This window comes from Heterocephalus glaber, unplaced genomic scaffold, assembly GCF_053883595.1.
Source record: "Heterocephalus glaber isolate CG9 unplaced genomic scaffold, H.glaber_assembly_v1.0 deba00001447, whole genome shotgun sequence".
In the NCBI taxonomy this organism is placed as follows: Eukaryota; Metazoa; Chordata; class Mammalia; order Rodentia; family Bathyergidae; genus Heterocephalus; species Heterocephalus glaber.
The window spans coordinates 9563687-9579746 of NW_028258299.1; the positions used below are offsets into that span (position 1 = coordinate 9563687).

At 37.7% G+C, this 16060-nt stretch overlaps 1 protein-coding gene across 17 annotated transcripts in view; it reads right to left on the reverse strand.

Moving 5' to 3' along the window:
• Fggy (FGGY carbohydrate kinase domain containing) overlaps positions 1-16060 on the reverse strand; it is a 479381-nt gene that overhangs the window by 232178 nt on the left and 231143 nt on the right. The gene's annotated exons all lie outside the window — the stretch shown is intronic.

The window sequence follows — 16060 nt, forward strand, 5'->3', positions numbered from 1 at the left end:
CCTGGAATTCAGGCTGAGAGCCAAAACTGGGTGAGTTTCTATAAGGTTATGATTTCCCCTGGGGAAGGTCACTGGGCCCCATCACACCGAGACTGACTGAACTAACCTAGCCCAAGCTCAGACAAGTAGGAGGCTGAAAGAAAAATAGGTCTTGAAGCTGGATCCTGACTCCCTCCCTCTCCTACAACCACCCTTCCCAGGAGACTGGGGTGGCATTTTAGGTGACCACCACAGGATAAGAGTCAGGCCCCCACTCAGAAAATAAAATGCAGCTGGGGAGAAACAAAAAGCGAGCCTGAGTAGGATAAGGGGCCCAGGGCTGTAATACAGTGAAGGACATGTGGCTGAAATGGCTTCAAAGAGAATAAAGGCCTAGGTAAATACATATAGTGAAAGAGGGACGCAAAATAAATTACAAAAAAGCCCAGGAGGAACACAATGGCATTTTTCAAAGACTACAATGGAAAGGTCATCTCTACTTCAGCAGGGATCAAGATTCAGCCCTCCCCAAAAGCTGTACCTCTGCCTATGCTCCTGATGCCCACCTGCTCAGACAGCTGCCCTGTACCCCCCGAGTCCACAGGTAATGGTGGCTAGGCTAGGAACGGCTATGAGGGAGTTCCATGACCTCAGGCAAATGAGCCAAGCTCCCTGACCCTCTTAACATCTCAGTGGTTGGGAACCATTGTTTCAAAATAAAAATGTACAATCATGCTTTGAAAAAACAAAGAGCTGACACATGTTAGGCCTTGATGGATACTCTCCCCGCTGCTCCGTTCAGTAGGGTTCAATTCAATAATCATTCACTGCACACAGCACTACATCAGGCACAAACTCAGTACTTTCAGAGAAATACTATGTAAAGAAACACAACCTCTGTTCTCAAAGATCTTATGGTCACCAGGAAGTGGAGGTCTCCACACCCACACACATCTCTCTGAAGACAGACTGCAGGTGGCCTCACAGAAGTACAAGTGAGTCCTCTGGTGGGATGAGCTGTTTCCTTTGTAGCTCCAACCAGACTTCTTCCTGAGACCTGCTTCCCTCTGACCTTCTGTTTCTTTTAAACTTAATTTTATTGGTACATTTTAGATATAAATAATCACACTCATAGTAGAGAATTTGTACCTGTAGATGATATATCTCAATTCTTTTTTCTCCCATCCTCTCCCTTCCCTTCAATCTCTCTTCCCCTCCTTATTTACAAAAGCTTTGTTTCTATTTTTCCTTCTATTCTTTTGTCTTTTCCCTTCCTTCCTTTCCTCTGTCTCCCTCCCTTGTGCTCCTTCCCATTTGAACATTTTTTTTTCTATTTCCCAGTATCTATTGTATATTTTGGTCCTTATTTATCCTTTCCGTTTCTCACGCCAGAAAAACACTGTGATATTTAAACATGTGTGTCTGATTTATTTCACTTCACCTTATGGTTTTAAGGTGCATCCATTTACCTAGAAATGTCTCAAGTTTATCTATCTTTATAGCAAAATAGTACTCTATTGTATACAAAAACTCACATCTTTTTTTATCCATTCATTGGTTGGTGGGCATTTGGGCTGTTTCCAAGATGTAGCTAATACAAACTGTGCTGCTATAAACATGGGTGTGGATATACTGATGTGGTATGATGCTTTTAATTCTGTCAGGAAGATACCAAAAAGGGCATAGCTGAGTCAAATGAACCTCTAGTTTTAGTTCTTTGAGGAATCTCCACACTGATTTCCACAGTGGTTGCACCAATCTACACTCCCATCAGCAGTGGAGAAGGGTTCCTTTTTCCCCACAGCCCCTCCAACATTTGTTACTGGTTGATCTTGATGAAAGCCATTCTTTCTGGAGTGAGATGCACTCTCTGTTTTAATTTGCCTCTCTCAAATGACCAGTGATGTTGAACATTTTTTCATATATTTATTTGGCATTTCTACTTCTTCATCTGAGAAATGTGTATTCATTTTAGATGTCCATTTATGGATTGGTTCTTTAAATTTGGGAGGTCTGAAACTTTTGAGTTCTTTATATTTTCTAGATGTTAGTCCTTTGTCTGAGGAACAGCTGGCAAATTTTTTTCCCACACTGTGTCTCTTCACTCTGTTGGTGATTTCTTTTGTCATGCAAAAGATTTTCAATAAGATGACATCCCCATTGTTGATTCTTTGTAATATTTTCTGAGCGGTTAGGGTTTTGTTCATAAAGTTTTTGCATACACCTATGTCTTCTAGAGTTCTATCTCTTCTATCTTCCAGCAGATTTAGTGTTTCTGTTTTAATATCTGGGTCTTCGATCCATTTCAATTTTAGTTTAGTGCACAGTGAAAGATACGGGTCTAGTTTTAATTTTTGGAAAGTTGCAACCCAGTTTTCCAGCATCATTGATTAAAGAGGCTATCTTTCCTCCAGTGAGGGTGTTTGGCTCCTTTTTCAAAGATGAGCTGGCTGAGTATGTCTGGAGTTGTTTCTGCATCTTCTAATCTGTTCCACTGATCCTTGGATCTGTTTCTTTGTCAGTACCATACTGTTTATATCACAGTAGTTTTATAGTATAGTTTCAAGTTGGGGATTGTGATACCCCTCGTCTTGCTTTATTGCCCAGAATTGCTTTTGCTATTCTAGGTCTTTTCTGGCTCCATATAAATTTTTGGATTGTTTTCCCTATTTCTGTGAAATGTGCTGTTGGAATTTCAATTGGGATTGCATTGAATATACATAGCACTTTTGGAAGTATGGCCATTTTCACTATGTTGGTTCTTCCTTCCCCAAAACAATTTCTTTCTTTTTCTGATATCCTCTTTGATCTCTTTTTCCAGAGTGCTGTAGTTTTCAAAGTAGAGGTCTTCTATTTCTTTTGCTAGATTGATTCCTAGGTATTTCATTTTATTGGATGCTATTGTGAAAGGAGTTGTTTCCCCCATTCCTCTCTCAGTGAGTCTGTTATTTGTGTACAGGAAGGCTATTGATTTTTGAGTGTTGACCTTATATCCTGATACACTACTAAATTTGGTTATTAAATCTAGAAGTCTTTTGGTGGAGTTTTGGGGTCTTCTATGCAGAGTATCATGTCATCCACAAATAATGACAATTTAACTTCATTTCTTACTTTTATTGCTTTTATATTTCTCTCTTGTCTAATTGCTCTGGCTATTGTTTCTAGAACGATATTGCACAGGAGTAGTGATAGTGGGCATCCTTGACTTGTTCCTGATTTTAGTGTGAAAGATTTAAGTTTTTGACCATTTAGTATGATTTTGGCTGTTGGTTTTTCATAGATGGCTTTTATCTAATTGAGAGAAAAACCATCTATTCCTATTTTTTGGAGGGTTTTTTTTTTTTTAACCATGAATGGGTGTTGGATTTTGTCAAATGCTTTTTCTGCATCTTTTGAGATGATTATATGATTTTGTCTTTGACTCTGTTAATACAGTGAATTACATTTATTTATTTACATATGTTGAACCATCCTTGCATTCCTGGGATGAATCTCACTTGGTCAGGGTGTATGATCTTCTTGATGATCTTCTGCATTCTGTTTGCCAGTATCTTAATGAGGATTTTTGCATCTATGTTCATTAGGGAGTTTGGCCTATAGTTTTCTTTTTTGGTTGGATCTTTCTCTGCTTTTGGTATAAAGGTAATGCTTGCTTCCAGAAATGAATGTGGGAGTATTGCTTCCTTTTTAATGTCATTAAAGAGTTTAAGAAGTAGTGCTGTTAGCTCTTCTCTGAATTTCTTGTAGAATTCATCAGTAAAGCTATCAGGAACTGGGTTTTTCTTTCTTGGTAAGTTTTTAATTACATTTTCAATTTTGTTGACTGACATTTTGTTCTTTAGAATTTTTCTATCTTCTTGGTTCAACTTTGGTAATATTTACTGGGAATCTGTCCATTTCTTCTGTGTTTTCCATCTTATTTGAATACAGGATCTCAATGTATCCTCTGGATTTCTGCTGGGTCTGTTGTGATTTCACTGTTGTCATTCCCAATTGCATGGATTTGGGCCTTTCCTTTTTTTTTGATAAGGTTGGCTAAGGGTTTGTAAATTTCATTTATTCTTTTGAAGAACCAACTCTTCGATTTGGTAAATTTTTTGTATATTCTGATACTCTGTCCTCACATTGACTCATTCTGCTGTGTATACTTTCAATGGAGTTTTTAATCTTCTGGATATCTGTTTGAATCTGTTTCATGGATTCCATTTGTTGCCTATGCTGGATGTTCATGATTTCCATCATGTTCCTGGACTCCTTTTTTTTAAAAATCTGTTTCAGTTCTAGAGTCACTAAGCATGTCTTTCATTCTGGTCATCATCTCTGTAGTTATGTGGGAAATTATTATTATTTTTTTTTTCTAAACCCTCATTCATCTCTTTGGTTACTTTCCTTGTTATCAGTTCGAGGAAACCAGGAAGTTGACTTCAGATTGTTCCACCTCGTTTTCTGCTGGATTTGCTTTTAGTGAGCTGGAAGTCTGCATTTGTGTTCTGTTCATCTGTCTTCTCATTTATTTTTTTGTTGCTGATGTTTTTAGTTTAACTGCTGGTTGATACTTGTATATTGCTTATTTGGAGTATCTTTATTGGTAGTATTTAGAAACCTTAGGGAATGAGTACTGCTCAGAGGTGTTTTCCAGGTTTAGCTGGTCTTTGAATTTTGCATCTGTAATGACCCTTAGGTAATCTTGGTTTTTGTATACCAGGAAGGATAACTAACTAGAACAATCACATCACTTCGGTCAAAGTAATACAATCAGCATCAACAGTACCATCAAATACAGTGTAGAAAAATGACAAATTGTGATAACTATTAATCTATCACCTTTAATTGCATGAAATATACTTGTGGTTAAATATATAAATCATGAACCAACCAGAAATATATTTGTAGTAAATAAGCCCCTCAATATAGTTAATTTACCTGCCAAGATGAAGACTCGGAAGGAGTTGGGATGGTAGAGAGATAGAAGGAGATGAAAACTTTATAAATGGGGCTAGAGGACACAGGAAGATCTTGCAAACTTTGGGAAACTGGTGAAGACAGGAGAAAAATAGAGAAGGAAGGAACAAAAACAAGAACAGAACAAACTAACAGCTATAGGAAAACTAGAAACTATATTCATGCTCCTATATAAATAAGAACAATCAAGAAAAAAGAAAACAGGACAAAAACATGAATGAGGAAGGAGAAAAATGAAGAAGAAGAAGAAGAAGAAGAAGAAGAAGAAGAAGAAGAAGAAGAAGAAGAAGAAGAAGAAGAAGAAGAAGAAGAAGAAGAAAGAAGGAGGAAGAGGAGGAGGAGAGGAGGAGGAGGAGAGGAGGAGGAGGAGGAGGAGGAGGAGGAGGAGGAGGAGGAGGAGGAGGAGGAGAAGAAGAAGAAGAAGAAGAAGAAGAAGAAGAAGAAGAAGAAGAAGAAGAAGAAGAAGAAGAAGAAGAAGAAGAAGAAGAGAAATTGTCCCTTCAAGGTGTGTCTCTGCTATTGCTAGTAGACAAGATGGGTAGCAGTGTACAGATCTGGGTTGATTAATCTCACCAAGGTAGTTGTAGTCCACTGAAATTCAGGCTGGTTTCTGGCTGCAAGGCTGGAATTGAGCTAGCTCCCTGACCTCCTGTGGGTTTGAACTCTGCATGGTTCTGCTGCAGGTTGGAGGTGCCCTTCCCCCACAGCAAGTCCGGGTTCCTGTAGGAGGTGCTAATTCCAACCACTCACCAACTTCTGTGGTTTGCTGTGTCTTTATTACAGTGATTCTCTTTGCTTTCCCGGTGGACTTCAATTCTCAACAAGAAGCCTCAGAGAGGCCCTCCCTCTGCTCCTTACCAGTCTGCCATCTTCCTGAGTTCAGAATGATGGTATTTCTGCTCTCCACTAATGTCTGGATCTGGCCACTCTGGTGGGCAGTCCAGCACTAATACTGCAGGCTGATTTTTTTCTTTTTGAGGAAAGTCCTTATTTTATCACAGTCTTGTCTACTAATGTTTTCTTCCACAATTTTTGTGTCCTATTTAAGAAATGTTTGCCTACCCAAAAGTCATAAATGGCTTGTCCTTGAAAAATTTCATATTTTATGTTTTATGTTAGTTCTATAAGCCATGGGAAATTTACTTTTATATATGGAATAAGGCAGGGGCCCAATTTCAATTTTTGCTATAGTAATATCCATTTAGCATTATTTCATTGAAACATAAAATCTTTTCCTCACCACTCTGCAATACCACTGCTGCCACAAATTAACTGTCTGTATGTGTGACTTGTTTCTGGGTTCCCTGATCTGTTTACCTCTGGTTCATCTGTCCTCACCACAATACCAGTCTTAATTGCTTTCATGCTAAACCGTGATATCTAGCAATATGATGTCTTCCCAACTTCTTTCAAGACTGTCTTATTATTGGCCTTTTCTGTATAAATTTTAGAATAACTGTCTATCCCTAGCCCCTCACACATGAGTCTGCTAGAATTTTGAGCTGGCCTGTAATAATCTATAGAACTTGAGGAAACTGTCAGATGTACAACATTGAGTCTTCCAGTCAATGAATAGCATGCATCCTTCCAGTTATTTATGACTTCTTTGGTGTTTTGCAGCATTTTCAAACTTTCTGCTCAGATGTGCTTTATATTTTTATTCATAGGTTATCTGGTATTTTGCTACTATTGTAAGTTATATTATTTAAAATTTAATTTTTTAATGGTTGTTCCTGCCTTATAGAAACAAAGTTGAGTTTTTTATTACTCTTTGCAGTACCAATCAAGCTAAATTACTAATTTTTGATTTTTAAAATAGAGTTGCACAGGGATTATATGCATGTGCCACTATACCTAGCTCAAATTGCTTACTAAATTTGATATTCTATATGTAGTTTCTCTTGATTTTCTATAAGTATATAATTATATTATGTGTGACTAGCGTTATTTCTTTGTAAATTTTGTATTTTAACTCATTTTTCTTGACTTGTTTCACTAGCTAGACCCTACATTACAATGTGTAAAAGAAGTAATGAGAGTGGGCACAGTTTCAGAATTTACCATTAACTATGGTATTTTTATTAGGTTTTTATTTGCAGATGTACTCAATAAGAATAAGGAAATGCCTAGGTGTGTCAAGATTTTTTTAAAAATATGTGAATATTTTGGATATGTGTTGAATTTCATCAAAGGCCATTTTAAGACAATTACCTGCATTAGTACAATCATATAATTTTTCTCTTTTATCCTTTAATTAACTTTCAAAAGTGAAATAAGTCATATTCCTTTTACAAGTTTTGGAAATGTATGGCTATGATCTCTTCAAATATACCTTCTGCTTTAATTAAGATTCTGGTATTTCAATTATACCTCTATTAGACCCTTTACCAAGCTCCATATATCTTGTATTCTTTTATAAATCTGTGAAAATATTTTCCATCCTTTTGTATATTATGCTGAGGAGAGGGTAATAATAGTTTTTTCTGATCTACACTCCATTTTACTCATCCTCTCTTCAGTTGAATTGTCTGCTGTTAACTTTATTCCACCTATCCAGGTCTTCATCTCAATTACTTCATTCTTTGTTCTGGAATTCCTATTTCTTTTGTATACTTCCCAGCTCTCTGCTGAATTCTCCATAATATTCTATATGGCTATTTTAGCATCTATATCTAATACTGCTAACTTCCAGATTGATCTTATGTGGGTCTATGTTTTCTTTTTTTGTTTGAATTATCACATTTTATATGCTTAAGTTATTTTTTATTGAATACAGATATTGTATTGTACTTTTAGTTATAACTTGGGCCTCTGATTATGTAATCCTTTCTGTTTGTATGTTTGTTTAGTATAGCTAGGATTATGGCTACTGAAGTTAGCTGAAAGAGGGACAGATTAACTGAACAGAATCAGGTATTGATCCAAAGCTGGGTTTCAACTTTTGTATAACTTGTCGCTTTCTATTTTACCTTTACTCCTGGGCCCCAACTAAAAGCCTAGTTGGTACCTTTCCTTCTTAATGATTCCTTATCTTGACTTTTATTTTCCAACTATAGCCTGCTCAAATAGGTGGCTAGCTTCTCATCTCTCAGCAGTAGATTTCTCATCAACAAATGCTAAGAGTAAAAGGCTGGAAGTGTCCAGCCTTCTTAGTCCCTCAAGTACTTTGCCAAGAGGCTCTGTGATCCCTTCTTATGGGTGTGTTTGTTGTGTGTACAGGTCATTTAATCATCTCTACCTTTTCTGATTTGGGGAAGAGGGAGGCTAGTTTAGCCTGTCAGAAACAAAAATATTCAATAAACTCTGAATGAGTGAAATACTTTATATTTGTGATCACACTTGTTCCAATAACAACACCTTAATAGCAGGACAATTTTGACACATCTAAGATATATGATAGAAGGAAAGCAAGAATTTGATCTTGATCTTCTGACTTATGGATAAAGTCAGGGTCGTGGAAGCCTGACTCTTGGAGCCACACAATTGGTAATGTAAGAGCTAAGATTTAAGGTAGGTCTACCTGACCCCTGTCTGTTATACAATACTATGCTATTATACCTGCACCAGATAGCTATATCTACCGTCCTCTGTATCAAATTTTAAAAGCTTTTCTCTTTTTTTTTTAAAAAAAAAGAAAACTCTAAACCACTCAGAAGAGCAGTGTGCTGACTGCACTGGGATTGTCTGATTATAGGTCTGCTTTCTCCACCAGCTGTTGAGCTCCTCTAGAAAAAAGACTGGGCCAACATCAGCCCAGTATACCCAGTTTAGAGCACATGTCTGAGGCAACTTATGAGCCCAATGTGTACCTGCTGACTGAAATGCTCCTTCCCTTCAGTAAGGTCTGTGTCCTCCAATGTCACCATTCTGGACTGAATTTGCCTGACCTCTCTATATTGTACCAACAGCACCTCCTGAAACTTTCTATAACTTTAAGAGATCTGTTCTTCATAACATTAAGAGTAGTACCTGATGCACATACAAGTATTCACATATATACGTAAGTATCCAATAAGTATCCATATATACACACATATATAGTTGTACATATATACTCATGTCAGTTAACAATGGGGATATGTTCAAAATGTATTACTAGGCAATTCCATCATTGTGTGAACATCATAACTGTATGTACACAGACCAAGATAATTATGATGTCACTAGGCAATGTAATCTTAAGGATTTTCTGTCCCATATGCACTCTGCCATTATCTAAAACACTGTCATGCAGTGCATGACTGTAAATATACATATCTGTACAAGCAGAGATATTCATACACATCTGCATACATATACACATATTACACATGCATATAAAATGCATGTACAAACATATATTATAAATATACACATATACATCAGACATATATATACGTATATATATATACACACATATATATATATGCACACTCACATTGTTATGGCTTATGAGTAGATATCCCCCCAAAGTTTTGTGTGGTCATAGGTGGAGTTTTTTCAGAGGTGGCTGAATCTAGAGTGTGTGATGCTGGGAGTAAGCATGTGTGATTACTAAATCAGTCCATTCATTGGTTTGGTAACACCCTAATCCCTGTAGTCTGGATACAATATAAGGGATAGAAAGAGGCTTGTCTTCCCCCTTGTCTGCTTTTGCTGTCTTCTGCTTGCCATGAACTGTTTCTTCTCTGTGGTACCCATCTGCCAAGCCACCCTCCCTTGGAGTCAGCTGATATGGACTGAAACCTCTACAAACTATGAGTTAAATAAACCTTCCTCCTTTAAATTTGGGTGTTGGGTATTTTTGTCTCAGAAATGAGAGAAAAGTAACTAAGACACATATAAACACATATAACAGAGATTAATTCAGTCAAAAGTGCATGAACACAATATATGCACCACATATATACATGCATAGGAAATGATATAGAAGAACAAACACATCCACCTTTAATACAGACATGTGCATATACACCATATACATGCATACACAAACACATGCATAGGAATACACCAATACAAATGTTTACACACATACATACACACATTCATGCACACACACAATGTATGTACATGTAGACATTTATATGAGAATTTATAGGAGGTCCCCAGTCGCGTGGAACACGCCGAATCAGCCTGCTGCAGACAGACAGGTCTGTGCACACCCTACCTAGGTCCCAAGCCACACGGAAGATGCTGAATCACCCCACTGGAGACAGGCAGCCACCTGGTTCCACACTACAAAGATGCAGAGGACACCAGACCACCAGACCAAGGTACTGAGTCCCACTGTTCCCGGCCCAGAGGTAGGGGCTTCTGAGCCACCATCCCACCACTCCTGGTCCAGAGGAACAGGCTTCCCAGTCACCATCCCTCCCACTGCTCCCAGCACAGAGGAAAGGGCTTTTGGGTCACCATCCCTACCACTGCTCCCGACCCCTGTCCCACCTCACCCAGCTCAGAGGAGGTAATCCGTGCAGGCACTAACAGCCCCCCGCCCCAGTCAAAATGAGAAAACACGTAAATAAGTCTCCAAACCAGACTTCCAGATCACCTACAGCAACCCCAAAGGGAAATGAGATGGAACACTCTGATACTCAGCCACCTGGACCCACTCAACTGGCAACAAAAAAGGATCTGGAAAAAATGAAATCAGAAATAATTTCTCAGATAACAGGAGAAATTGTGCCCCTAGTGCAAGACATGATTAATAAATCTAGAGAGGAGCTGAGGAACATGATGGACTCCCAACATAAGAAACAAATGGAATCCATAAAACAGATGCAAATAGATTTCCAGGACATAAAAAGCTCCACTGAAAGTCTACACAGCAGAATGAGCCAATGTGAGGACAGAATTTCAGACACAAAAGATAAGATTGCAATTAGTGACCAGGAAAAGAAAAATTGCTTCAAAATTATAAGGGAACATGAGAAATCAATCCAGCTGCTGCTAGATGATGCAAAGAAGAATAACGTAAGACTGATGGGGCTCAATGAAGAAACAGGAGAGAGTGCAGATGACATAAAAAATCACTTCACAGAAATAATGGCAGAAAACTTCCCAAGGAGGGGAAAAGAGCTTGACATACAGATAAGTGAGGCATATAGGACTCCAAATAGCCTTGATCAAAAAAAATCTACACATAGGCATATAATTGTTAAGATTCCAGAAACTCAACAGAAGAACAAAATTCTACAAGCAGTGAGAGAAAAGAAACAAATCACATACAAAGGAAAGCCCATCAGAATCACAGCAGATTACTCAACACAAACCATCAAGGCAAGAAGAGCTTGGAGTGACATATTCCAAGCCCTAAAAGAAAACATCCTCCAACCCAGATTCATGTACCCCGTAAAACTAGCTTTCAAAATGGATGGAGAAATAAGATACTTTCATGACAAAGAGCACCTTAGGAACTTTGTGAATACCAAACTAGCACTCCAAAGAATTTTACACAATATCCTAGGAACAGACATTGAGGATCACAATCCCAGGAAGCAAAGCAGAATGAACCCATCTGGCAGGACAAGAAATTAAATGTAAAGGGGGAGAACCCAACAAAAAGAAAAAGTCATGGCAATGACAAGTCAATACATTTCAGTTATAACTATCAATGTTAATGATCTCAATTCACCAATCAAAAGAAATAGACTGGCAGAATGGGTCAAGAAGCAAAATCCAACAATATGCTGCATACAAGAAACACACTTAATTCAAAAGGAAACTCATAGACTGAAAGTTAAAGGGTGAAAAACAATAGTCCATGCGACAGGAAACCGAAAAAAAGCACGAGTAGCTATCCTCTTTGCAGATCAAGTAGATTTCAAACCAACACTGATTAAGAGAGACAAAGAAGGGCACTACATCCTTGTAAAGGGAAGAATCCAAGAGGAAGAGATGACAATCATAAATATCTATGCACCAAACACTAGTGCACCCAACTATATAAAATAAACACTAACGGACATGAAAAATTATATATGCACTAATACAATTGTAGTGGGGGACCTCAACACCCCACTATCACAAATAGATAGATCAACTAGACTAAAAATAAGTAATGAAATACTAGAACTCAATCAAACTCTTGAACAAATGAATTTAACAGATGTTTAGAGAGTCTTCCACCCCACAAAATCAGAATACACATTCTTCTCAGCTGCACATGGGTCATTCTCCAAAATAGACCACATACTCACACATAGAACATGTTTAAGTAAGTGCAAAGGAATTGAAGTTATCCCCTGTATATTATCAGACCATAGTGTGATGAAATTGGAGATCCATAGCAAAAGAAACTCAAAATATTTCATAAACATGTGGAAATTGAACAACACACTTCTGAATAACCAATGGGTCACAAAGGAAATTAAAGAAGAAATCAGACAGTTCCTTCAATTAAATGACAATGAAAATACAACATATCAGAATCTGTGGGACACAATGAAAGCAGTCTTACAAGGGAAATTCATAGCCGTGAACACGCATATTAGGAAAACAGAACAAGTCCAATTAAATAACCTGATGTTAAATCTCAATCTTCTAGAAAAAGAAGAGCAGGACAACACCAAAGCTCATACAAAGGAGGAAATTATAAAGATCAGAGGAGAAATCAATGCAATGGAGACTAAGAGAATGATACCAAAGATCAATGAAGCCAAGAGTTGGTTCTTTGAAAGAATCAACAAAATTGGCAAACCCTTAGCCAACCTTGTCAGAAAAAGGAAAGAAAAGGCCCAAATCCATGCAATTAGGAATGAAAAGGGTGAAATGACAACAGACCCAGCAGAAATCCAGAAGATCATCAATACCTACTTCCAGAACCTATACGCCAATAAGATGGAAAACACAGAAGAAATGGACAGATTCCTAGATACATATGAATTACCAAAGTTGAACTAAGAAGACCTAAAAATTCTGAACAACCCAATATCAACCAATGAAATTGAAAATGTAATTAAAAATTTTTCAACTAAGAAAAGTCCGGGCCCTGATGGCTTCACTGCTGAATTCTACAAGACATTTAAAGAGGAACTGCTGCCACTACTGTTTAAACTCTTCAATGAAATTGAAAGGGAAGCAATACTCCCAAATTCATTCCTGGAAGCAAGCATCACCTTGATCCCCAAAGCAGAGAAAGACCCAACTGAAAAAGAGAACTACAGGCCAATCTCACTAATGAACATAGATGCAAAAATCCTTAATAAGATACTGGCAAACAGAATGCAGAAGATCATCAAGAAGATCATACACCCTGATCAAGTGGGATTCATCCCAGGGATGCAGGGATGGTTCAATATACACAAATCAATCAATGTAATACATTATATCAATAGAGCCAAGGACAAAAACCATATGATTATCTCCATAGATTCAGAAAAAGCATTTGACAAAATCCAACACACATTTATGATAAAAACCCTATAAAAAATTGGAATAGATGGTCTCTACCTCAAACTGATAGAAGCCATCTATGAAAATCCAACAGCCAATATCATACTAAATGGTCACAAACTGAAATCCTTCACACTAAAATCAGGAACAAGACAAGGATGTCCGCTATCACCACTCTTGTTCAATATAGTTCTGGAAACATTAGCCATGGCAATTAGACAAGAGAAAGAAATAAAAGGAATAAAGATAGGAAATGAAGAAGTCAAACTGTCATTATTTGCAGATGAAATGATACTCTATATAGAAGACCCCAAGAACTCCACCAAAAGTCTTCTAGACTTAATAACCAAATTCAGTCAAGTAGCTGGTTAAAAGGTCAACACACAAAAATCAATAGCTTTGCTCTACACAAATGACAGACTTACTGAGAGAGAAATAGGGCAAATAATTCCTTTCACAATAGCATCCAAAAAACTGAAATACCTAGGAAGCAACCTAATGAAAGAAATCAATGACTTCTTCTCTGGAAACTATGGCACTCTGAAAAGAGAGATTGAAGATGATATCAGAAAATGGACAGACATCCCCTGCTCCTGGGTAGGAAGGATTAATATAGTGAAAATGGCCATACTTCCAAAACTGCTATATAGATTTAATGCAATTCCAATTGAAATCCCAGCAGCATACTTCATGGACCTTAAGAAAACAACCCAAAAATTCATTTGGAACAAGAAGAGACCCAGAATAGCAAAAACAATTCTAGGTAACAGAGACATGGCAGGGGGTATCACAATCCCCAACCTGCAACTCTACTACAAAGCTACTGTGATAAAAACAGCATGGTACTGGCAAAGAAACAGGCTTGAGGACCAGTGGAACAGATTAGAAGGTGCAGAAACAATGCCAGACACACTCAGCCATCTCATCTTCAATAAAGGAGCCAAACACCCTCACTGGAGGAAAGATAGCCTCTTTAATAAATGGTGCTGGAAAAACTGGGCTTCAACTTGCCAAAGATTAAAACTACACCTATATCTCTCACCATTCACAAAACTAAAATAAAAATGGATTAAAGATCTAAATATTAAAATAGAAACTCTGAACCAGTTGGAACAGAGGTTAGGTAGAACCCTTGAAGACATCGGTGTAGGAAAAGATTTTATGAACAAAACCTCAGTTGCCTGTGAACTAGCACAAACAATCAACAAGTGGGATCTCTTCTTATTAGAAGGCTTCTCCACAGCAAGAGAAACCACCAGCAGTGTGAAGAGACAACCCACAATGTGGGAAAAAATCTTCACCTGCTCTTCCTCAGACAAAGGTCTACTATCTCAAATCTATAAAGAACTTAAAAAGATCAGACCTCCCAAATTTAAAGACCCAATCCGAAAATGGGCATCTGAAATGAACAGACATTTCTCAGACAAAGAAGTAGAAATAGCAAATAAATACATGAAAAAATGTTCAGCATCACTGGTCATTCAAGAGATGCAAATGAAAACAACACTGAGATTCCACTTCACTCCAGAAAGAATGGCTGCTATCATGAAATCAACCAATAACAAATGCTGGCAGGGCTGTGGGGAAAGAGGAACCCTGTTCCACTGCTGGTGGGAGTGTAGACTGGTGCAACCACTGTGGAAATCAGTATGGAGATACCTCTAAGAACTAGGACTGGAAGTCCCATTTGACCTCACTATTCTACTGCTGGGGATCTTCCCCAAAGAATTAAAAGAATCATACCACAGTGATATATGTGCGCCCATGTTCATAGCAGCACAGTTTGTAATAGCTAAAACTTGGAAACAGCCCAAATGCCCATCAACTGGAGACTGGATCACGAAAATGTGAGGTTTTTTTTATAAAATGGAGTACTACTCAGCCATAAAAAGTGAGAAATTAGAGACATTTATAACTAAGTGGATGCACATTGAGGGGATACTCTAAAGTGAAATAAATAGGACACACATGAATAAATAAATACTCTGGTGTGAGAAACTGAAAGTGTAAATATGGACTAAATGTATAGTAGGTAATGTGATATAGGAAGAAAAAGGGCAAAGGGGAAGGAAGTGGGAGAGCTAGGGGAAAGGATAGAAAGGAATGGGATTCATATGAGAAAATGGAAAAATAGGAACAAAATCTTTGTAAATAGGGAGGAATGGAGGGGTTGAAGGGAGGGCTGGGCAAGGGTGAAAAATAAGAACCAATAGAGACTACGTAAAGGTGCAAATTTCCAATGATGAATGTCATTATATTGTATACCTAAAATATACCAATGATTAGAATGAATAATCGATAATACAAAATAGGAGAAGGTCCAAAGGTGTAGGGGTAGTGGGAGGGGCAAGGGAAAGGAAAGGAGGGAAAGGAAAAATGCTGAGAAATGGAAAAAATGGAAATAAAGTCTTTGTAAATAGGGAAGGGTGGAGGGCATGAAGGGAGGGCTAAGAATGGGGAAAAACTAAGAACCAAGATGCATTATGTAAAGGTACAATTCCCAATGAGAAATGTAATTGTGTCGTATACCTACAATGTACCAATAAAAGAATTTAATATAAAAAAAAAGAATTTATAAGCTCCCAGAGAGGGACAGAAGCTCTGTGAGAATAGGAACTTGGCTTTTTTATCACTGTATCTAATACACTGACAAAATGCCTGACTCACAGAAAGAGGACATCACATCTTCATTAAATGGAGGAACAAATCTGAGTTTCTTTTGCCCCTTTTCACAACTTACAAT